This window comes from Schistocerca americana, chromosome X (genome assembly GCF_021461395.2).
Source record: "Schistocerca americana isolate TAMUIC-IGC-003095 chromosome X, iqSchAmer2.1, whole genome shotgun sequence".
Classification (NCBI taxonomy): Eukaryota; Metazoa; Arthropoda; class Insecta; order Orthoptera; family Acrididae; genus Schistocerca; species Schistocerca americana.
In genome coordinates, this window is record NC_060130.1 from 471020403 (window position 1) to 471045813 (window position 25411).

Consider the following 25411-nt stretch of genomic DNA (forward strand, 5'->3'; position numbering starts at 1 on the left):
ATTATTGCGATAGTAAATTTCGTTCGCTTTTCTTTTCATGTTCATCTTCCTCTGAAGTCATTTTAGGAAGACAGGTTCCATGGAAAATTCGTAAGATTAAGAACTGTTTAATATGAACATCCAGCTTTCAAAGCCTAGTGGAACAGAAATAGACACAGTTAACATGTGTTACCTGATTACGCGACTAGAGAGCGTCCAGGATAAACGAATGCTTCAGAAGACGCAATGACGTATTTATTTTGCACCTTTAGTGTACAGGGTGATTCGTCTGAGCCGTTAATCTCAAATGTTTCCTGAACCGTTTCAGATATCGTAATTTTGAGGAATGAGGAAGAATGGAGTTAGGACAAAATACTAACAGTGAATAACACAACACTTCCATCGAGGAAATGCAAACACCTTATTTTGTTACTCGCTTTATGAAAGGAACTATGTAATTCCATGATTGTTTATGTAGTGCATGTAGCTATTACTTTCATAATAAATTTGATAGATGTATGCTTCAGTCAATGTATATTCTTTAGTAGGAACCATGTTCAAATGGTTCAAATGGCTCTGAGCACTATGGGACTCAACTGCTGAGGTCATTAGTCCCCTAGAACTTAGAACTAGTTAAACCTAACTAACCTAAGGACATCACAAACATCCATGCCCGAGGCAGGATTCGAACCTGCGACCGTAGCGGTCTTGCGGTTCCAGACTGCAGCGCCTTTAACCGCACGGCCACTTCGGCCGGCTTAGGAACCATGTCTTTATACTAATTTCCACTACTACATATTCACCCAAGTGAATAGGGAAAATCTCCTCACAAAATGACGTATAGTCTCTTATCATAACTACACTAATTAGGAGATATTGGTATCAACTTCGCTTTTTCAGATAGAGCTATAACATTTTCTGCTGCTAATTTCGTAGCTGTGAAAAGACACGTTTTCAAAGGCGTTTATTTCTACAAAATCTGAGTAATATTTTTGGAGAAGTTACAATATTCATAACTTATGATTTATCTGTTTTGAACATGACACTGATCACTGTCGTTACACTTAACCGTAAAGCTGTATGGTCTAAAAAGTTCCTAAAAATTCCTTTTATTCACCAAATGTTCGAAAGTGCCTCCTTCTACTGCAATATACACGTTTGCGGACGCTGGTGCAACGAAGTCTGTGCACACTGAAGACATTCCTTCGATATTGTTGCACAGTCTGTAACAATGCTTTGTGTTAAGCGCTGCTGGGGTGCGTAGTTTATAGGCTACATATTCAGGTTTACCCCACAAAAAAGGTCCAGTGGCGTCAATTTAGGTGATCCCGCATGCCAACTGATAAAGCCGTCAGCGTGCACATCGTGCAGGTGCTACATACATTTCCAGCGCTATTTCACTAGGAGAGAATTTGGCACTTCGGTAAGGAACTCTGCATACCTTTCACTCGTTAACATTTCTTTATTTAACTAAGGGAAAATCACGTATTTCCAGAAAATCTCTCACTCCAATGCCTCTGATGTTCAGCCTGCCTCATAGGCCCAGTAATACACGTTTATTACAGTCAGCTTTCCGTCATTTGTGAAAGTATCTTCATCGGTAAAGTGACTTCTTTGAAGCAAGAATCTGTTGTCCTGTTGTAACGTCAGAACTAAGTGACAGAACTCGATGCATCTTTAGTCCCGCTGGTAGATATGTTGAAGAAGCGACACGTGATATGGATGTGAATGTGAATAACGCTGCTCTGGAGCTAACGGGTGGATTATGAACAACAGCTGCCAGAGCACGTATTTCGTTTGGTCCTCTTGTTATAGACTTGTTCCTTACCCCCTACGTAGTATTCTAGTACCTTTCCAATAATAACTATTTGAAAAATTTAAGAACAAATTTATTTGTACATTCGTAAATTTGTTCTCTACCTATTTCAATTACCTGTATGACAAGCTTCTTCTCACGAGAAAATAGGTGTACATCAATGGATCAAAAATACATTTTCGTTAAAGATGACCTAACCAATTGTAATAATCGAATCTGGCAAAGAATAAACATACAGTAGTACCGGTGATCGTACAAGTACGCTTTTTTCAAAATATCTAACAGCTGTAGACAGTCACCTGTGAAAAGTTCAAATAATTTTTTGTGCATACGTTGAATTGTCATTCTTGTTGGACCCTGTCTGACAGGATACTTTTTGTGTGCACTTCAACTGTTCTCTCCGCTTTCCTTGTCAATTATTCGTAAAGAATAGCTTCTCTTGGCTTCTGAATGGCATTTATTTTTCCAAAGTAGTCACTACTCATATTAATGACTAATGAAAACCACCACCGTTATGTTACTACAAGTTTATTGCGTGAGACCAGTTTACTTCTTTTAGAGCATTATCAGGGTGCCTGCAGTTAAGCAAAACAAGAAATTGGGCTAAAAGCTATGCTATCGTTACGAATGAAGATGGCAACTCACACTGTTAATTGTTTTATAATAAATCCCAACCGAGCTGTGCAAATATCATCATATAAAAGGCTTGATCGTCATATGTAACGTTAGAGACGAAATCCGGAAGCAATTATGACATAAACATTCTGTTGACCGCCTGGCGGGAGCATGGAGAGCAGTACGTGCTTGCAACATGGCATGCTGTGTAGGTTAGACTGTCCAGACGGAGCCGCTCTGCGAGAAAGGTAAACGGATAAGCGTACTACTTGGCCTATCTCAAGTGTGATTTGTCGACCGTGAGATCATAATCAATATAAATAAAGAAAAAGCCTGAGGTGCGGAAATGACATTAAAGTGTAAGAAACAGAACACAGCTGTTCGAAACAATTGCAAACATAGATAGAAGGACGGATTAACAAAACAATTATGCATTTAACGATGGAATAGGTGGGAATGCTTATGCAAAACTGCATCGTCATTCAGCAGATATGACAGTAAGTGACTAAATACACAGAACTGTTTTGGAGTAATTATGTAGAATATAACAGGAATAGTAATTATGATCTCACAGAATGATCATTACTCGTGAATAAGATGATAAGAAGAGACGTACAGTCACAGAACACTACTGTTTGTCATATTTCCGAAAGGTGATCGGCAGATGTTTATATGATCGCTGCCTCCTAATTTTGTCTCTAGCTTTAACTGTGACAATCAGACCATTTATATCATTGTATGGGAACAACTCGATGAGGATTTATTATAAGACTACTGGCAGCGTTAACTGGTTCAAAATGGCTCTGAGCACTATGGGACTTAACTTCTAAGGTCATCAGTCCCCTAGAACTTAGAACTACTTAAACCTAACTAACCTAAGGACATCACACACGTCCATGCCCGAGACAGGATTCGAACCTGCGACCGTAGCGATCGCGCAGTTCCAGACTGTAGTGCCTAGAACCGCTCGGCCACCAAGGTCGGCCGGCAGCGTTAACTGTCTATCGTTAAAATACTATAGGTTTTGTCCTGATTTTTTTTTCTTACCTGCAGGCAACTTGACGAGGTTCTTAAAAGAACGAAACCGCCAGTAACATTGTAAATTTGTATCAATACAGTTGTGGCAGTTTTCATGTATCTGCAGTATAAGTGTCAGTCACTTATAGGACTCAACATGACCAATATTATAATCAGTACTCAATACACGCAAACGACACACACAGAATGAAAGCTAAGTTTCCTGTGTGACCCTTTCCTTTATATCGGTTTCACTGTGGTGCAGCACTGCGTTTCCTCCATGCTGGACTTGGCATACACTGACGGAAAAAATATAAAAATATAATATATAAATGAAAGTTGGTAGGCGTGTTTCTGCATCGGAAGGATGATGTCTATTAAAATTTAGCGCCAGTCGCATAAGAGTGGCACTAATGGCGCCACTATGAGGATGCAAATCAGGTCTTATTCAAAACGGTCGTGAGTGTTAATTGCATTTGAGAATGGGCGTGGTGAGTTGATGTTAGTTAAGAACGCCTGTAAGGAGACAGACACGCCGTTGTCAACACCACACTGAGTTTGAACGATGTCTCGTAATAGGACTACGAGAAGCTCGGTGTTCCTTCTGCGATATTGCAAAAACACTTGGCGGGAATACAGCCATTGTATATAATTGCTGACAGCAGTGGTCACGAGGATACCATTTGAGGGTCTGCAACTAAACTGTCTGTGTGCTAGACACACTGGATCTACACCTGGTTTTATGGACTGGGGTGCGATTTCGCATGACAGTAGGAACACTCTCGTGGTTATCCCACTCAACCTGACTGCAAATTTGTACGTCAGTCTAGTGATTCGTTCTGCCCTGCCACCATTCATGAACAGCATTCCTGGGGATGTTTTCCAATAGGATAACGCTCGCCCACATACAGCTGTTGTAACCCAACATGCTCTACAGAGTGTCAACATGTTGTCTTAGCCTGCTCGATCACCAGATCTGTCTCCAATCGAGGACACGTAGGGCATTGATCGGACGACAACTCCATCGTCATGCCAACCAATATTGACGGTCCCTGTATTGACCGATCAAGTGCAACAGGCATGGAGCTCTATCCCACAAACTGATATCCGGCAGTTGTACAACACAATACACGCACGTCCACATGCTTGCTTTCAACACTCTGGCAGTTGCATTGATTGTTAAAGCACCAGCATTTCACATTTGGAATGGCTTATCTCGCGCTAACATTAACCTGTGATCTTTCAATGTTAATCATTTATATCTATTTTATAGACAAATGTATTCCCTAAACTTCATCACTCTACATTTTTTTGTGTTGCGATTTTTTTTTCGTCAATGTGTTTCTGTATTTTGGTATAAATTACGAGCTTCTGCAGCTTCTGGAAAAGGCACATTCGGTTTCATGTTATAAGCAGATAAACACCAAGTTCTTACTGTCGTAATTACTCAGAAACTAGTAAGCGGGTTTTTAAAAGTGAACAGTCATTGAATGATAACAACCAGCGGAAACTGCTATAGTTCCACATGTATAAGCAAAGTGATTGCCGATATCTATGTAATTAATACGGCTACTGAAAGAGACTATATGTCTTTTAGCGAATGCTTTCTCACTCTTGATCTGGGTGAAACGGAATTACGGTATCTTAAACGCTTCCAGAAATATTTGAGATGAACATCTTAACTGAATCACCTTTATTTCATAAATAGTTTAAGGTACCAGAACAAGGCAACAGCCAGTGGTTGAATAAAACTGTACGAATATGTCTCCACGCAGTCTATAGTCGAAACATTTTTCTAAATAGAAATACTGAAGCAACTATGTTTTTTGATGAAACCATATGCTTTCCTTAATAGTACACGAGTGAACGTGAGAAGAGGACTGCAATGGCAGGCCGGTGATTAGGGATTTCATTGAAACTTATTCCAAACAAAAAGAGTCAGGTATGTTCAAAATTTTTGGTCAAGACTTCTGAAACAGTGGTGGAATCCAAGGTTTCTACGTCAAAGCAGTTGAAATCAACACTGTCGCAAATGTCAGAGATATGAGCATTCCTGCACATTCTATACCCTCCCCATGTGGCGAATAGCCTACATGCCACTCAAACAACAGCGAGCGAAATTATGGATCTCATTTCAAAACTAATGTGACTGATTTGTGAACTGCACATTTTAGCTAAGAAAACTCAAATACGATACACGTATTCAGAATCTGTTCTATATTACTGCAACCACTCGTCTGTACAGACCCAGAACATGTGTACTTGATGCAAGATGTAAAAAAAGCAGAAAAGTTTTTATGGACGAAAGGGAAGTAAATAAAAGGAACAACTTCAATGATTTTAATCACCGTCTGATTTAGAATCAATTCGCCAGCATGAAAGCATTTTTGTCTCATACACTCACACTTTATTAATCAGAAGCGACTATAGATGTTAAATATTTCCAATAATTACTGGATGCTATGTGGAAAATTCCACATTAATAGATAATAAGACTGTAGCAATATATTTTATTTATAATAATTGAGCAAAGATGTTAAATATTCCCAGAAAATAGAGGAGGTAAAGTGAGAAATTCCATGTCACTTGAAATTGAAAAGTGAATATTGCAGCAATATATTTCCTTAATTGGAAGTGAACAAGTGAGATAAATATTACACACTTTTTCATTTTATACACTGTCACATTCATGATATGATAAACCAATGATATTCAGGTTGCGTAGACCGGATAATTGTTATCACATAATCAATATTATTGTATCCAAAATAAAGAGAAATGCATAATACGTCACTCAGTCTTTCCCATAAACCAAAACGTCAATTTTTTCAAAATGTTAAATGTCCCTAGCACAGAGAGAACATAAAATAATAATTCAACTCTACAGTCGCCGTCGTCGAAGTAGACGTCCGCGTTACGCAACTTCATCCGTCGTTTTCACTACGCCAGGGGCTGGTAAGTCGACAAGTGTTCGCAACTCGCTTGTGCTTCTTTCTGCTTTTTAATATGAAATAGATTTACATAATTCCACTTTGCTGTCCCTGTCGTGAAAGTAGACGTCCGCATCATCCAACTTCACCCTTCTTTTAATTGATGCCACGGCTGGTAAGTCGACAAGAGTTCGCTACTTATGGGTGCTTGTTTCAGCCTTTTTACGTGAAGTATACCTACATTATAGTTCAGCAACAGCCGATGCAGAGAATAGGTGTTAGCCCAAGACTTCTAGATGTACCCCCTGCAGTGAGTGGACATTACTCATGATGAAGGTGTTAGGTGGAACACTAATTTTACCAAGTACAGTTGCTTACTGCCGAAGAAGGTGGAGTCTGAGAAATGGTGATACTAGGTTTCAATATCACTGTAAGATCTTCAGAGGGTAAGGCATATGTGCAGCTCTCTATTCACCTCGAATTGGATCTATGACGGAAAGTAAATGCACTGATATGGCCGATTGTACTAAAATAGTTGTCTGCAAACTATATTCGAATGTCACAATAGAGGAGAGTACGGAAATAGTTGTCTACAAACTATATTAGAATGTTACAATAGAGGAGAGTCTCGTAAAGTCATTAAAATAAGATCAGGTCTCCATTATTAAATTGAGTACGAAGGCTCAGAAACATTCGTTCCGCGAATTCTAAAAATCATCCGTTTTACGTTCAGGAAGTGTAACGATTGACGAAAATTTCTGTTGAAACGAAATGATATTGCCTCCTAGAGAGTCACTTTTCTACTGATTGTGGAGGTACTGCGTAGTAAAGGTAAAAAACTGGTCGAAAACTGGATATCTCAAAGTCGCGCGAACAAATACATTTAGCATCACTACAATTAAAACTGAGGGCCAATGGTACGTAGAGGTGGAAGTTTCTGGCTAATAGTGACTCATGCTGGGTGTGCAAATGCAGGTTTTGTAATGGAAGCCAGACTTGTACTTCGTTGGTCTTAAAGTTCCAGTCACTATTAAGAAATGAACGAGACAGCCTTTACAACTTGTTTGTTGATACGTTACCCTCAATGGAAGAAGACAGCATTGTAATGGATCAACCAACATACGCAAATTGATATAAAACAGACACCGCACGTTGGTTTCATAGGAAGGGTGTTTGGTTTTTCCATGCTGAAACGTAGGATAAGAATTCAGTCAGCTATCTTTCCATGCAAATTGACAAACCACCATTTTTAAACTTGTGTAGAAAAGCCATTACAGACTGGATGCATAAGAAGTGCTGCAACTAGGAAAGCTAGGGAAAATAGTTTATTCAGTTAAGATATACGAGGTACCAAGAAGTTATATGAAGTGACCAGTTTGCAAAAAAGAAAAGGGGAGGGGGGACATGAAATAGTTCCCCTTCCATAGTATCAGGGTCATTATAAACCAACTGAGATGATATAGGCCTCGGTTAAAAGGGATATATCAAAGAGGAACACGACCAACAACGTAAAGGACCTTCAAGTTCAACGATTTTGCTAAATACGTGAAAGTATAGAGCACTCAATAGTGCATTAAGAACACAGTAATAGAACCAATTTCAGTACGATTGAGTGAATTTATCGAAAGTGAACTTGAACCAGAATCGAAAAACGAACTGATGTAACTATTTATGAAGCTTTAAACAACATACAATTCAATATAAAAATGATTTTTATGCAAGTGCATGTTTTGTTACATAACTACAAGTATTTTTCTATAGAGGATGTATTGCCTACAGTTCCTGGATGTTATGCGGTTTTTCCTACCCACAGCTCCATTACTCAATAACAAACTAACTGGCTAAAATTCACGGAAACGGTTATCCCATTTGAAGATGTGCCCTGAATAACGCCCGTGTGTTGCGCCTAGATGTGGCTTATGGCACGAGAGTAGACGCGATATTACAGTAGTCTGTTACAGACAAGTGTGTGGTCAAGATGACAGCACGTTGCGAATTAGACGACTTTGAAAGCGAATAGAAATCGGTGCAAGACTAATGGATCCATAGCTTTTCTGAGATTACACAAGAATTCCTATTTCCGAGACCAGCTGTGTCTAGTATGGATATTCATTATCGCAGATACAATATTTTCACACGCGTAAACAGCTGCAAAGGAGACCACAAGTGTTTGATGAACGGACGTCACATCGCCTCATAGAGCCATACGAGGCGATAGGTGGTTTACTATTTGTCAGATCGAAACTGATTTGAATAAGGGGCATCTGGAAAAGATATCTACCAGAACAGTACGAACATGAATACACCGCATAGGCTTCAGCAGGCCGGCTCGTGTCCCAGTACTTTCCCATGACATGAGTTTCGCCCACTCACTGTACTTCAGTTAAGTTTATCGCTTAATCGTCCACTAAATTACATCTTTTTACACCGTAAATACTTTCTCTCTACACATTTCTAGTTTGTGCCCGTGTGGTTTCAGATGCTTCAGTTGTCTGTATATTTTATCACAAGCATTTCAGGATGTAGCAGTGACGTAGTAGCAGTAAGAGCTGCATACAGAGTGTCAGAGGCGGCTCGTGGTATCAATAAAAGAGAAAAGAGACGGCTGTGAATCCGTTACCAGTGTGGTCAAATTCTTGAGTTTCCGAGAGTCCTGCTTCTTTTTTTGCCCTTTCAATTATGTCTTAAAATTACGGTTTTTGCAGTTCTACCTATTGCACATGTCGCAAAAACTATCCAAATGCACCGCAGGTAACACACATAAACTTGGAAATAACACACTATATCAACAAAACGGCGTCAGCTAGCAAGGAACGTTGTCATCAGTTAAAAGTTATAACACACGTTTTTGATCACTTATTTCATCAACTCCTTCGTCTCGTTAAATGGTGATACTTACGTTACCGCATTCTAGTACACTCTACCCAAACATTTACATTCTTATGGCACCTTTACTAGAATAGTTAGAATTGTCAATACCAGAAACACAAAAGTATATTGAACACTATCGAAACATTAATATTTAACGTCGATTCATGACACATCGAAGCGTCATATAGAGACATAGAGGCAGGTATTTGTGAGCAAGGGTTCATCTACTCTGTTGCTTTCCCTTTGTTGTGTCCTTGACCTTCCGCTCTCACCCCATTCCTTGGAATATACAGGGTGTCTCTCCTAAGAGTCGTCAGGCCGATTTTCTCTGGTGATTCGGCGGTTATTTGCAAATTAGTTTTTGCAGTGTGTAGCTGGAGTCACGCCAAACAAATACTGTTCATCACGTCTTTCATTCGACGCGCAGAGTCGACAGGAAGCGTCGGTTTGTTTCCCGTTACAAACAAAATGGTTTTGAAAGCGGATTTATACGTGCCCACGTGAGAGGGACATCCCAAAATAGTGTAGCGTGATATTCTTTTTATCTATATGTATTAACAGGGGCACTAAAACACGAGGAATAATCAGCAGCGATAGCACCGTCCTTGCCCGTAATAACTGTTACCACTATATAGCAGCACTGCTCAGTCGCTCCTGGAGTACGTTTATTCTTCGTGTTGTAATGTCCCTGTTAATACTAGTTCTTTATCTGTCTTCGGCAACTGTATTTCCATTTCTTGCAATAAACTTTACAGTCTTCTGAAGAAGGACACTAGGTGCCTAAAACCGGTTGCAGTTTTTAGCTGTTCCCTATTGATAGATTTCGATAAAACGAATATCATGCTAGACTAACTTGGAAGCGCTATATCGAATCATCAAGTGAAATTCCGCTTCAAAAATTATTTTATTGGTAATGGGAAATAAACCGTCACTTTACGTCGACAACGAACGTCGCATGAAAAACCTGCTAAGCAGTATTTCTTTGGAGTCGTTACAGCTTCACACTGCAAAAATGAAATTGAAAATATCTGCCGAAACACCAGAGAAAAAGCGTCTGACGATACTTATTCCAAGTTATGGCGGACAATATGGCGGATTTCCTGACGTTCACAAGTAGTTTTTATCGTTTATAGTCGCCGACATACGACACCGTTTTTATTTCTGTCTAATGGAAGATGTTTTTCTTTTCAATCGAAAGTAGCTTCTAAGAGAACTTCAACGACATAACATGTATGGGACTTCATCAAATATTATCAAGATAACAGCGCCGCAAACCATTGTCACGCCGTCAGGAGAAGAGGGTCCACTATCATCTGTCCTTTTGTTCGATAGTTAAGCAAACAAGTAGCTCAGGTATGGTACTTCCGTTTACCATTGTGCTTGAATCCCATCAGTCCGTGTTCCGCTGTTTTAGGAGTCAGATAACTTGCTCGTAAGGCTATTGAGACATTTACAGTGTATACAACAGTCGTTGGACTGTCGTTTATGGAGAATGTCGCAAACTACGAGAGCAAATTACCAGCTGAAGAGTATCCAGATAGAGCCAAGCGCATGAGATATGTCTTTGAAAATGTTATAAAAAAGTTCTGGAAACTGGGAATGTGGAGAATAAAATAAACCAGGGAAAAAGAAGGGGAACTGAAACTAACATTCTAGCAGTAGTAAAACACAACGCAAATGTCACTAAGATGCATCTCTGAAGTAACGATACCGATTAACCAAACGAGCTTTCTGCGAATACTATATTCCTTCGCATTTCATCCTCCTCTCATCTTTCTGCATCTACAGCTTCATAGCATTGACTTCCAGAATGGGCTACAGTTCTCCGAATGTTATTTTTGAAAAGTGCAAAGTGATGCGACATATCTATTCAAAATTTTGTTTAAGGAATAAGCATCATTTACAAACCGGGGCCAAGACAGTCTTCGCAATATGCACTAATCGTCAGTTGAAAATCCACGCTGACTCAAAGAAGTAGTTAGAAACAACACTGTTTGTCTATCAACGTTTGGTGGGTATTTTTGAAGACCCGCATCATTGGTCCCTGTTTTATTGATGGGAATCTAAATACAGTCGGGTACCTCGAGTTCCTATGATACGCTGCTGCTGTAATTATTGGAAGTCATCACGCTGAAAGTAAGGCAGTCAGTGTGGTGCCAACACGGCGGGTGCCCTTCCCATTCAGCGCTTGTAATAACAGCCCTCTTAAGAGAACATTTGGAGATCATTGGAACAGTCGTTCAGGAAACGTAAAACAATCTACACTCTCACCAAATTGATCACTTCTATACTTTTGTCTATGGTGAAAATTAAAGCAAGATGCCTATTAGGAAACACCGGTGACTCATGAAGGCACGAAATGCCTTGTAACGCGGAACTGTGTTGCCGATGAAACTGAACGTGAAGTATTGTTTTTCCAGAATGAATTTATAGCGTGTAGCAATGCTCAGTGTCTAGAATTTTGAGCACTTGGTATAAGAGCCTCGACAATAAACACACGAACCATACCTTAGTTACGTGTTTGCTTCCATTTGGTATAAGAGGTCAGGCGTTTTTGGAACCTCTTCTCCTGATGGCGGTACGGTGATTCGGGGCACCGTTATCTTGACACTGTTTGATAAAATCCCATGAACGTTATGTTACTGAAATTTTGTCGAACCTCGATACATCTACTCAGTTCAGAAATATTTGGGGTGTCCTATCTTAGCTGCCTCGCCCAGTATACAGGGTGACCCAGACCTACAGTGACCAAATTTTGGACATTGTACAGGGGTATTTTCTGAGTGTTTTGTTAAAAGGGATCCGTGGTCTCTGTTGGCTCGTTACAGTATAATTGCACTACGGTTGAGTTTCTAAGCCCATTTGTCTTTGTACCTGCATTGCAATGAAAATGTCTGCAAAACAATACAAATGGCGGCAGTATGCCCTACGTATCTTGTTTTTAAACAAACTTCTTCCATTGACTCATGGTACTTGCTATTGACAACTGAAATGCCCTGTTTACTCTTTGTCCTCAAACTTGCTTTGCATACTTCTCTTCCTGTCTCAAGTGTTGTCTAAAGATGAAAGTCGATATGCTGGCCGTGTATGGTTTCACTGAATCCAACAGCAGAGTAGCACAACGATACTACGCCGAACTGTTCTCGCAGCGATGGCAACCACATCACAGTCGGCCCAGACAAAATACTTTCAGAAACATTAAAACAAACGGTAACACAGATCACACACCTTTTCTTACTAACATGTTCAACGGGGCACTACTAACAGGAAGAATTCCAAACCTCTGGAAAACTGCTAATGTAGTGATAATCAGGAAATCACAAGACAAAAAGCCAACAGACCCAAAAACGTACCGACCGATCTGTCTCTTAAACGCTCTCGGCAAGGTACAGGAAAAGCTCCTGTCTGACCGTTTACAATCGCACAGGCGCCTCCTCGGCCTAACGCCCCATCAATTTGGCTTCAGGGAAGGTAGATCAATAGAAGACGCCGTCAGCCAAGCACTGACAGTTACAAATAACATCAGCGACAAATACTTGGCCGCCATACTAATCGACATAGCCGGGGCTTTTGACAACTTGTGGTGGCCATCCCTCTTCGCCAGGTTAAGGGAAATGAGGCTATCAGTTTCCCTCTACAGAGGCAGAGTGGCCGAGTGGAGGGTTGGTACACGGAAGGTTGTCAAGACAATAAAAGAGGGATGTCCACAGGGCTCGATCTGTGCACCAACATTCTGGGATATCGCAACCGAGCCCTTGCTGGACACCCTAGACAGTGACGACAGTGTAAGAGGTGTGGTAGCTTACGCAGATGACCTGCCCGTAGTGGTGTCAGCCAACTCGAGAGCAGCACTAGAGGCAAAAGGCACGCAACTGCTTCATAAAATTAAGGGTTGGTGCAAAGAAACTAAATTAAAAACAGCTCCCAATAAAACTGTATATTTACTGCGCAGAAGGACACTACAGAGGAATCCAATTCTAAAATTAGACAATAGAAGCATGCAGAGGAAGCAAGCCACACGTTATCTCGGACTGCATTTTGACGAAAACCAGACTTTCAACCATCATATAAAATTGACAATTTACAAAGCCTCCAAAATTATGCACAAACTAACAGACTAAACACAACTCAGTACAAATTGCCTACTAAGACGATAAGGACCTACCACATTGCGATATTTGAATCCATCGCATGCTTCGCCACAAGTGCTTGGGCTCATAGACTGAACATACAAACTGACAATACAACTGCAAGACGAGGTGAACGTAGTGTACTCCTGAGAATGAGAGGAGCCTTTAACACACCGTCACTAGAAGCACTTTGCCTTGTGATGGGGACCTGCCCTATAGACATAACAATACGTTATAGAGCTGCACTTTACCGGCTTAAGAGGGACACGCTCGATAAAGTCACCGAAATTACGGGAACCAACATTATAAACAAAACACAAATGAAACAATGGTGGATTCAAACATGGCAGAGAGGGTGGGATGTATCCGACAAGGGTAGCAGAGTACACGCTTTCTTTCCTGATGCACATGAAAGACTACAACTGAAACATGTCGACCGAAGCCGGGGGATGGTCCATTTCCTGATAGGCTACGGCTCGTATCCGGTACATTTAAATCGTATGGGACTATTTAACTATGAAGTATGCGTGTGCGGAGAAACTGGGACACTAGCACATGTCACACTGCTGTGCAACATGCTAGCACAAGTGAGACCTATACAGAACGACAATGACATCGCCAGAATAATATGCAATCCAGATGACTGGAACACAATAAATAGCGTAGTCAATATTGTATCGAACACTCTGCATGAAGAATACAAGCGCCAAAACTCATATGAAAGGAGACGTAGACAAGCACAAATAACACAACAAACCACATCGGAGGACACAAACACCATCACACATTCCGAAACAGAGGAAGGAACACTAAGTGAACATGACTCAGAAGGGGTCAACATGTAAGGGACCAAAACCAACAATGCATGACACTGCATGTCACAACACAATCACCAACAACACAACAATCAAAAAACAAATAAACACCGACAACACATGCTAATATTGTAGTAATAAAGTAATGTCGCTTGGGAAGAGAAGGCGCGAAGAACTTTTATTCCGAGGCTCCTCCTCCCCAATGACATACTGCATAATATTTAAAGTATACTGCACACAACCAGTAATGTAGTGCTTGTTTTATTGTGTGCATACAGAAGTATATTCTCTTCTCTAGAGCCAAAGAATTTTACATATCAGTAATGTATTAAGTTATTTAAGGAATAATGTATTCAACTAGCAATGAACTATAGTTTATTTCTACTATCAAATTACAAACATAAGTGCATCTCCCATGTAAAGCTAAAATTAATGTATTCCATGTTTGAAGTGCTCAATCAGTATTTAATCTGTACAATCTGTGTAAACATACATTTCAGATGAGAATAGCTCGAGGTTGTACCTAGACCGTCTCATCCGCAATAGGTAGAAATAGGCCATTATCAACCAACATGCTACTTAGACTATAGAACACATCCAAATACAGCATATCACTTTCCTCTACATACTGCAAATTATTTTCACCCCATACATCGTATTACATTTTCTATTTTTTCTTTTTCTTTGACATTTGCATTATATAAATTATATTCTCAGCAACTAGATAGTAACAAATTGTATGGGACCATTTTAACAATTGTTAAGCATTCAATTCGCTGTAACATCAGAGAAATCTTTATATATTATGTTCTTTATATTATTTAAAAAAGCATTAACAACTGTATACCAATAAGATTTTAACAATGAAAAGTCTTTGCTGTTAGATTCAGAAGCATCCGACCTACCTTACATTTCAAGACGGTGGGTTACTCTGTACTGTTAATGAAATAAATAAAAAATAAATAAATAAGTCGTTTAGCACCTGTAATGTGTTGCATTACTCTGTGGTTTCTGTTATACATTTTGCTGACAGTATGTTACCGCTTTTTCACTGTTGTGAAGGTTGTTTCACAAAAACACAGGTAACTGGAGTAACGCACCAAATAAATATTAATTATATTGAAGAGCCACCGGAGAGGGCACAGTCCTGTAAGAATGATGTCAAACTGTTAAAAAGTCAGAATTGGCCATTTGCGCACCTGTTGTTCTGACATTAGAAGCAAGCTCGGCCAGTCCGGTGTGTGTTTCGACAGCCAGGAAGCTGGGTCGGCCGAGCTGGGCGTACCTTAGTAAGCGGCGCGATCCTCGCAGTTGACATCAACAGATAGCGGCACCTTTTGAGCCTCAGTAACTGGCGGACACTCTGAGCATGAAAAGGAAGTAAGATGAGAGTTTAACGTTCTCTCGACAGTGTGATCATTAGAGACAGAGCACAAGCTCAGATTACGAAAGGATGGGTAAGGAAATCGACAGTGCCCTTTCAGCAGAACCATTACGTCATTTGTCTCATGCAGAATTGTAAAACTACAGCAGGCTACCGTAGATTACCATAAGTAAGTGTAGGCTACAGCAGCTTTCCTAGTAGCTTTGGTGAGTCAAGGATGTACCCACATTATCTGTACGTTAGGTGTGTTGCATACCTATCGGGCGTTACCTCATAACGATTTCTTTCTTTACGTATGCTAGCAATGTTTTACTAGATTTCGCTAAAACCCGGAAGCCGTGAACCGTCTTGAAGCAGACTGAGGATCTATAGAGGACTGGGTAATCTATAAAACATTTTTGTTTCACATAGTTATCCTCCTGTCTATTACTTAGGAATAAACAGTATATATAGCAAAACTGAAATTGTCAATGTTTAGATTAGATTAGATTAATACTAGTTCCATGGATCATGAATACGATATTTCGTAATGATGTGGAACGAGTCGAATTTTCCAATACCTGACATAATTAGGTTAATTTAACAACATACTTAAGTTAATATAACAACTTTATTTTTTTTGTGTTTTTTTGTTTTTCTTTATTTTTTATTTTTATTTTTTTTATTTTTTTAATATTTTTGTTTTGTTTTTTTCTTTTTTTTCTTAATTTATATCTAAAAATTCCTCTATGGAGTTGAAGGAGTTGTCATTCAGAAATTCTTTTAATTTCTTCTTAAATACTTGTTGGTTATCTGTCAGACTTTTAATACTATTTGGTAAGTGACCAAAGACTTTAGTGCCAGTATAATTCACCCCTTTCTGTGCCAAAGTTAGATTTAATCTTGAATAGTGAAGATCGTCCTTTCTCCTAGTATTATAGTTATGCACACTGCTATTACTTTTGAATTGGGTTTGGTTGTTAATAACAAATTTCATAAGAGAGTATATATACTGAGAAGCTACTGTGAATATCCCTAGATCCTTAAATAAATGTCTGCAGGATGATCTTGGGTGGACTCCAGCTATTATTCTGATTACACGCTTTTGTGCAATAAATACTTTATTCCTCAGTGATGAATTACCCCAAAATATGATGCCATACGAAAGCAATGAGTGAAAATAGGCGTAGTAAGCTAATTTACTAAGATGTTTATCACCAAAATTTGCAATGACCCTTATTGCATAAGTAGCTGAACTCAAACGTTTCAGCAGATCATCAATGTGTTTCTTTCAATTTAATCTCTCATCAATGGACATACCCAAAAATTTGGAATATTCTACCTTAGCTATATGCTTGTGATTAAGGTCTATATTTATTAATGGCGTCATACCATTCACTGTACGGAACTGTATGTACTGTGTCTTATCAAAATTCAGTGAGAGTCCGTTTACAAGGAACCACTTAGTAATTTTCTGAAAGACAGTATTGACAATTTCATCAGTTAATTCTTGTTTCTCAGGTGTGATTACTATACTTGTATCATCAGCGAAGAGAACTAACTTTGCCTCTTCATGAATATAGAATGGCAAGTCATTAATATATAATAAGAACTACAAAGGACCCAAGACTGACCCTTGTGGAACCCCATTCTTGATAGTTCCCCAGTTTGAGGAATGTGCTGATTTTTGCATGTTACGAGAACTACTTATTTCAACTTTCTGCACTCTTCCAGTTAGGTACGAATTAAACCATTTGTGCACTGTCCCACTCATGCCACAATACTTGAGCTTGTCTAGCAGAATTTCATGATTTACACAATCAAAAGCCTTTGAGAGATCACAAAAAATCCCAATGGGTGGTGTTCGGTTATTCAGATCATTCAAAATTTGACTGGTGAAAGCATATATGGCATTTTCTGTTGAAAAACCTTTCTGGAAACCAAACTGACATTTTGTTAGTTGATTTGCAATGTGAAACAGAAAGACTATGTGTTGAAAACAGAAAAGTACAAATTTAACATATAGTGCTAGAAATATCAATTTCGTCAACAACAAAATAAAATAAAATAATGCAAACGAAAAGTGTATCAGACATCGGTTCAATACTTCGTCGAACTTATGTAAGGCATGTTTCTGTTATTCATAAACAACTTTCGCATTTATCAATAATAACAGGAAACTTTTGCCATTGATTATAATGAAGAATGCTCTATTGAGCATAAAATAACAAAACAATTTCACATATTTTTTATGTTTGTATGTAAACTGTACTTGCATCAAAAGTAACAGCTTTGGTTACATAAAAGCGTAGAAATTATACGATCAACTAATTTATATTACCTATAAAATGCAATTTATATTCTGTAACTATAGAAAATACACAATGGGCTAACACTGAATGACGTGTAGTTTTACTTATGTGAAAAACAAACAACGAAACAAACGAAAAAAACTAAGAAAAGTCGTCGGCTGACACTTTCTCTCTTACAAATTTATTTATCTTTCTTTGCCTACCATTGCTACCAGTACTACCGGTGGTCCTGCCATATACTACGTTATTTATGTGGTGTATCAAAACTGTAGTCTAGAGCGAATTAAGGAAATCACGGGAAACCTAAATCTGGATATCCGGATGGGGTTTTAGCTGTCGTTCTCCCGAACACGAGTCCAGTGCGCTAACCATTGTGCCAGCTCGTTGTCCTTGTATAAGAATTTCTAAGTTCACAGAACGGGTAGGAGGTAAACACATCAACTGGCCGAATGGTCGGAAAAACCTGGCTGTTGGCGATAAATGTGGAGAGGGCAATCGCTGTGGCTGAATTCAGTGACTAACATAAATATTAAACAAGACTAAATCTAATAAAAATGAACTTGACAAGTTACAGAGAAGCCAGTATCATGGTTATAAAGAGAGTAACAAGACGTTTGAGTGGGAAGAGAAAAATAAGACGTTTGAGTGGGTCAAAACGTTCCCTCGGTTGGAAAAGTAGTTTTTAAGTTAGTTTGCGTCGAAGTCTTTCTGTCTAAAACGAATATTGAAAAGTAGTATCTCTGCAACGCCTTAAGTGAGTTTTACAAACGAAGTGTCTACGGATAAGTTTCATACAGCTCTCTCAGGAGATACAGTAGATCCATTGTAAACATTGCCTACTTTAAATTTCATGCCAGAATGTGCATTCTGCGTAAAATAATATGAATGTTCACCTAAATAACAAATTTAAAATTAAAATTAGTGGTAGCATTACTAAGTAAATATAGAGAGGAGTGTATGATGAAACTATTTAACTTAGAGACAAGCCAAGAACAGCAATAGAAAGCTGACGAAATTTACATATTAACTGATGTATGACACGTATGTGTAACATTACATTTATCGTTTTTAAGTGTGTTGCCGAAGTCGGAAGTGTGCACTTCTATCTCGTCAGATCGAGGGCTTAAATAGACCCCAGCTATTTTGCCCAGGATACGTTGTTCGGATTCGTGGAGCAGTCAGTTTTGAGATCTAGGAGCGGCAGTACACATGACTAGGAGTAGGTGGCATCACAAGTCTATCGAAATCTTTCTTAGTTTGCATTGCGGACTTAAATATTCACAAGTGTCGCTAGTGAACACACTGCGATATTATCAGCTAGTGAATTTGGAATATTTCGCGTTAGGTGAACTAGTCTGAGCTCTAAAATTTTACTGCAGTTATTTTTGAGTGACCTGCACTTGCATTTTAAATAGTTCGCAATTGTGGAAATTTAACTTTAAAGTTGTACTAAACGAACTTTTATTTTATACGATACCTAGCTTGAGATACTGGAGGGCGCAGGGCAAACCGCAGCACTTACCAAAATCCACACACAACCCAGTCTTAGAAACAATAAAGCACTGCAGTATGGGAGAGGGGAGGGGGGCTGGAACAGGAAACCTATACCATGGGAAATGACGAAGTAGAACTTACAATGCATAAATTCAGTAGCTACCACCAAAGTACAAAGTAGGTTCAGACCTTCCCTTGTAGATTATTCAAGTCTTGAGATATAATTATTCACAACAGCTGTGTGTAGTAGCATAGAATGCAAATATTGTGTAGTGAGCCTGGTGAGACTAGAAAGAACCGCAGTTCAAGCTTGACAAGTATATTCGTAGAACTGTCCTTTAGTTGGACAGAGTTTTACCTCATAAAACTTACTACAAGTAGGTGCAAGTCGTACTTCGTATGGAAGGGCTGTGTGTACATAGGTGTGAACCAAGTTGCATTACAACATGTAAGAATAGATATGTATGACAGAGTAAGTGTCACATAAATAGGAGTATTTGACCTACCACAACAAAAATGCGTAGTACACTTTATTTATGTTATGCAGGCAGCAACAGGGCTGATTTTTAAGGGTGGATTATACAGGATCAAAAATATTTCTAGGAATAAAGTTCTCAGCAAAGTGATAGCTTGAAGTGCAAATTATTCGTGCAATTGGTAATTGTAGAGTGAAACTTTAGATTCAACATAGAAGTACCATCATTTTTCTGCAAAAAGTCTCAGACATTAAAAAACATAAAAGTACAATCATTTAAGATAAAAAGTCATAGCAGACCTTTACACTGGAAGATACGTGGGGTACTGTAATATCATAATTCATATAATAATATACTACTGGCCATTAAAATTTCTACACCAAGAAGAAATGCAGATGATAAACGGGTATTCATTGGACAAATATATTGTACTAGAACTGACATGTGATTACATTTTCACGCAATTTGGGGGCATAGATCCTGAGAAATCAGTACCCAGAACAACCACCTCTGGCCGTAATAACGGCCTTGATACGCCTGGGCATTGAGTCAAACAGAGCTTGGATGGCGTGTACAGGTACAGCTGCCCATGCAGCTTCAACACGATACCACAGTCCATAAGAGTAGTGACTGGCGTATTGTGACGAGCCAGTTGCCCGGCCACCATTGACCAGACGTTTTCAATTGGTGAGAGATCTGGAGAATATGCTGGCCAGTGCAGCAGTCGAACATTTTCTATATCCAGAAAGGCCCGTACAGGACCTGCAACATGCGGTCGTGCATTATCCTGCTGAAACGTAGGGTTTCGCAGGGATCGAATGAAGGGTAGAGCCACGGGTCGTAAAACATCTGAAATGTAACGTCCACTGTTCAATGTGCCGTCAATGCGAACAAGAGGTGACAGAGACGTGTAACCAATGGCACCCCATACCATCACGCCGGGTGATACGCCAGTATAGCAATGACGAATACATGCTTCCAATTTGCGTTCACCGCGATGTCGCCAAACACGGATGCGACCATCATGATGCTGTAAACAAACCTGGATTCATCCGAAAAAATGACGTTTTGCCATCGTGCACCCAGGTTAGTCGTTGAGTACTCCACCGCAGGCGCTCCTGTCCATGATGGAGCGTCAAGGGTAACCGCAGCCATGGTCTCCAAGCTAATAGTCCATGCTGCTGCAAACGTCGTCGAACTGTTAGTGCAGATGTTTGTTGTCTTGCAAACGCCCCTATCTGTTGACGCAGGGATCGAGAATGGCTGCACGATCCGTAACACCCATGCGGATAAGATGCCTGTCATCTCGAATGCTAGTGATACGAGGCCTTTGGGATCCAGCACGGCGTTCCGTATTACCCTCCTGAACCCACCGATTCCATATTCTGCTAACAGTTAGTGGACCTCGACCAACGCGAGTAGCAATGTCGCGATACGATAAACCGCAATCGCGATAGGCTACAATCCGACCTTTATCAAAGTCGGAAACGTGATGGTACGCATTTATCATCCTTCCACGAGACATCAAAACAACTTTTCACCAGGCAACGCCGGTCAACTGCTGTTTGTGTATGAGAAATCGGTTGGAAACTTTCCTCATGTCAGCACGTTATAGGTGTCGCCACCGTCGCCAAACTTATCTGAATGCTCTGAAAAGCTAATCATTTGCATATCGCAGCATCTTCTTCCTGTCGGTTAAATTTCGCGTCCGTAGCACGTCATCTTCGTGGTGTAGCAATTTTAATGGCCAGTAGTGTATTATGGATGCAGGTCTACCTTTATGTAAACAAATTTTTTGAAACATGGCATATTACAGACAGAAATATATAATAATATGATAATAAGGCTATAACCATACCTTACACTGGAAATCTATCTCAAGTACTTGTTATATCTAAATATAAATAACGAGTGACTTCACGCTAAAATGATAACTACACACGTAGTTTGTCATATGCATGCACTTTGTTATAGACGTTAAGATTACACAAAGTCTCTCGAAACCACTTACTTTCAACAAAATAAATATTTATGCCATCTTGGCTTTAGACTGTTTTTACACTACTGCCCATTAAAATTGCTACACCACGAAGATGACGTGCTACAGACGCGAAATTTAACCGACAGGAAGAAGATGCTGCGATATGCAAATGATTAGCTTTTCAGAGCATTCAGATAAGTTTGGCGACGGTGGCGACACCTACAACGTGCTGACATGAGGAAAGTTTCCAACCGATTTCTCATACACAAACAGCAGTTAACCGGCGTTGCCCGGTGAAACGTTGTGATGTCTGGTGGAAAGAGGAGAAACGCGTACCATCACGTTGCCGACTTTGATAAAGGTCAGATTGTAGCCTATCGCGATTGCGGTTTATCGTATCGCGACATTGCTACTCGCGTTGGTCGAGATCCACTGACTGTTAGCAGAATATGGAATCGGTGGGCTCAGGAGGGTAATACGGAAAGCCGTGCTGAACCCCAAAGGCCTCGTATCACTAGCAGTCGAGATGACAGGCATCTTATTCGCATCGCTGTTACGGATCGTGCAGCCACGTCTGGATCACTGAGTCAACAGATGAGGACGTTTGCAAGACAACAAACATCTGCACGAACAATTCGACGACGTTTGCAGCAGCATGGACTATCAGCTCGGAGACCATGGCTGCGGTTACCCTTGACGCTGGGTCATAGACAGCAGCACCTGCGGTGGTGTACTCAACGACGAACCTGAGTGCACGATGGCAAAATGTCATTTTTTCGGATGAATCCAGGTTTGTTTACAGCATCATGATGGTCGCATCCGTGTTTGGCGACATCGCGGTGAACGCAAATTGGAAGCGTGTATTCGTCATTGCTATACTGGCGTATCACCCGGCGTGATGGTATGGGGTGCCATTGGTTACATGTCTCGGTCACCTCTTTTTCGCATTGACGGCACATTGAACAGTGGACGTTACATTTCAGATGTATTACGACCCGTGGCTCTACCCTTCATTCGATCCCTGCGAAACCCTACATTTCAGCAGGATAATGCACGACCGCACGTTGCAGGTCCTGTACGGGCCTTTCTGGATACAGAAAATGTTCGTCTGCTGCACTGGCCAGCACATTCTCCAGATCTCTCACCAATTGAAAACGTCTGGTCAATGGTGGCCGGGCAACTGGCTCGTCACAATACGCCAGTCACTACTCTTATGGACTGTGGTATCGTGTTGAAGCTGCATGGGCAGCTGTACCTGTACACGCCATCCAAGCTCTGTTTGACCCAATGCCCAGGCGTATCAAGGCCGTTATTACGGCCAGAGGTGGTTGTTCTGGGTACTGATTTCTCAGGATCTATGCACCCAAATTGCGTGAAAATGTAATCACATGTCAGTTCTAGTATAATATATTTGTCCAATGAATACCCGTTTATCATCTGCATTTCTTCTTGGTGTAGCAATTTTAATGGCCAGTAGTGTAGCAAGTAAAACAAAATGGGATAATTCAACCCGGTTCTTTAGTTGTTGTTCACGAGTCCCTTATCTGTCTCTACAGCTGAGTGGTCAGCACGGTGGAACACCATGCGAGGGGCCAGGGTTCGATTCCCGGCTGGGTTGGAGAGTTTCTCCGCTCAGGGGCTGGGTGTTGTGTTGTCTTCATCATCATTTCACCCTCATCGACATCCAAGTCACCGAAGTGGCGTCAACTAAAAAGACTGGCACGAGGGCACGGCCTACCCAATGGGAGGACCTAGCCACATGACATTTCATTTCACAAGTCCCATGAGCTTCTAGTCCGTGGAGGGCCAGTCCATAAATTTTTGGGATGCCACCTTTGGTAAGGTGACATCACACTGCTGTTACATTTTACAACATGTCCATGAATACTACCATGGACAAGTTAGATCACGTGTTAAGTAGACTCCCACAGCATCTCCCATCATGTAACGGCTATTAAATACTGGGCTTTGCTCAATGATTACTCTTGCTCTATACCGAATGGTGAGGGTATTGCGAGAATTTCGACAGCAAATTAATTCCTATCCCACCTGTCAGTCTTTAAATTTCTCAGTGAGCAGCTGCATATTACAAAGAGTCATTAGCCTCTGACCCACTCACTGTGTACCCAAGTGAAACCAAACCTGAAAATAATAAGATGTAAGGGTCTACGGGTTGCATGCAGCCATACGGTAGGTAACAAGTGCTCACCAGCCGACCTATCTGGACTGCTGACAATTTGTTTGGTCAGTAAACGTGCGTCCGGCCGCAGTGCGACGCAGGGTGTAAGCGACTGGCCGCCGTCCACAGCGAACCGTATTAACTAGCGTGGCCTCGGGCGCGAATATGTCTCTTTTCTTAGCTCACCATGGAGCCTTTCGATACGACCGTAATTAGGATGTCAGACACAGTGATGATGGGTGCATGTAGCATGTGTGTTTTATAATCCGCCATTGTTAATAAAACTGTTTAAACTTACTTCTTGGTGTTCGCGTATTGCTGTACCTCAAGGACCCACCGCTTACAAATTCTGACAAATATTTCGTCTAATTATCATCCGAGGCAACAATACAAGCAACACCCTTATAAAGGGAATGGATACAACAGCATCCAATTCTGCCATGTTCACTGCTTAGTTTTGATGTGGCTGTCTTTTGTTGCACACACCACGGCCACCAACCACGCCCAGGAGTGTGCGACCCTCCTGACGGACTGATGAACATCCAGGGGAGGAAACTGTTTCACATGCCCCTATCTCAGACGAAAGAATGGACATGAAACAGGGAATAGCAGTATCACCATAACGCTCTCTGAACTCTAACCAAGCGATCAATGAAAAGTCAGAACTCAGATACAGTTGAAAAGTGCTACGTTTCACCAGTGTGAAGATTTAAATTTTGTAAACTGACTAGGGGAGAGTAGTGGGACAAAGAGATTGCTTCCCCAAATTTATTCAAGATGGCGGATCCAATAAGGCAGTCATCAATGTGGCAGTGAAACACTGTCATCATGATAGGGAGTTCAAATCTTGACAGAAAATAGGTCAGTTGCGCTATCTCCAGTAACCTAACTCATCCACTTCCCTTTTCATCCCTACAGCTCCAGTTCCCCCTCCTCTCCCCTCCCCTATCTGGAAGTTGGTGGGAAAACGACTAACTCTGTGCTGGGCTGCTGGATAGGATGGACGTAAGTCTTTATTTTGCCTGTATTGTACTATATTGTTTATTTAAACAATTAGAGTTGTAATAGACGTTAGCTCAATCCAGTGTGTCCATCTCAAGGTCTGGAGTCCAACTGATATAGTACACAGCACGAGAGACCACTTTCGCTTCTCCTCCCCTCCTGTGACGTAATCCAAGATGGTCGTGCGGGGAAAAATGTCGGAAAATTCGCTCAGTCTATGCTGAGACTCCCAAAACGATGGACATAATTGTTTACTGTGTACTATGTGTTAAATGGATGAGATGTCTGTGTTGGAAAAGGAAGAATTTAACAGGTATATTAGATGTAATCATACAACTGAGGAATGTGTCCATAGCCACCTGCACGATGTTTGGAAAGCAATGACATGTCATGGATGCATGTAGAGGACAAATACACTTCATCAAATAATG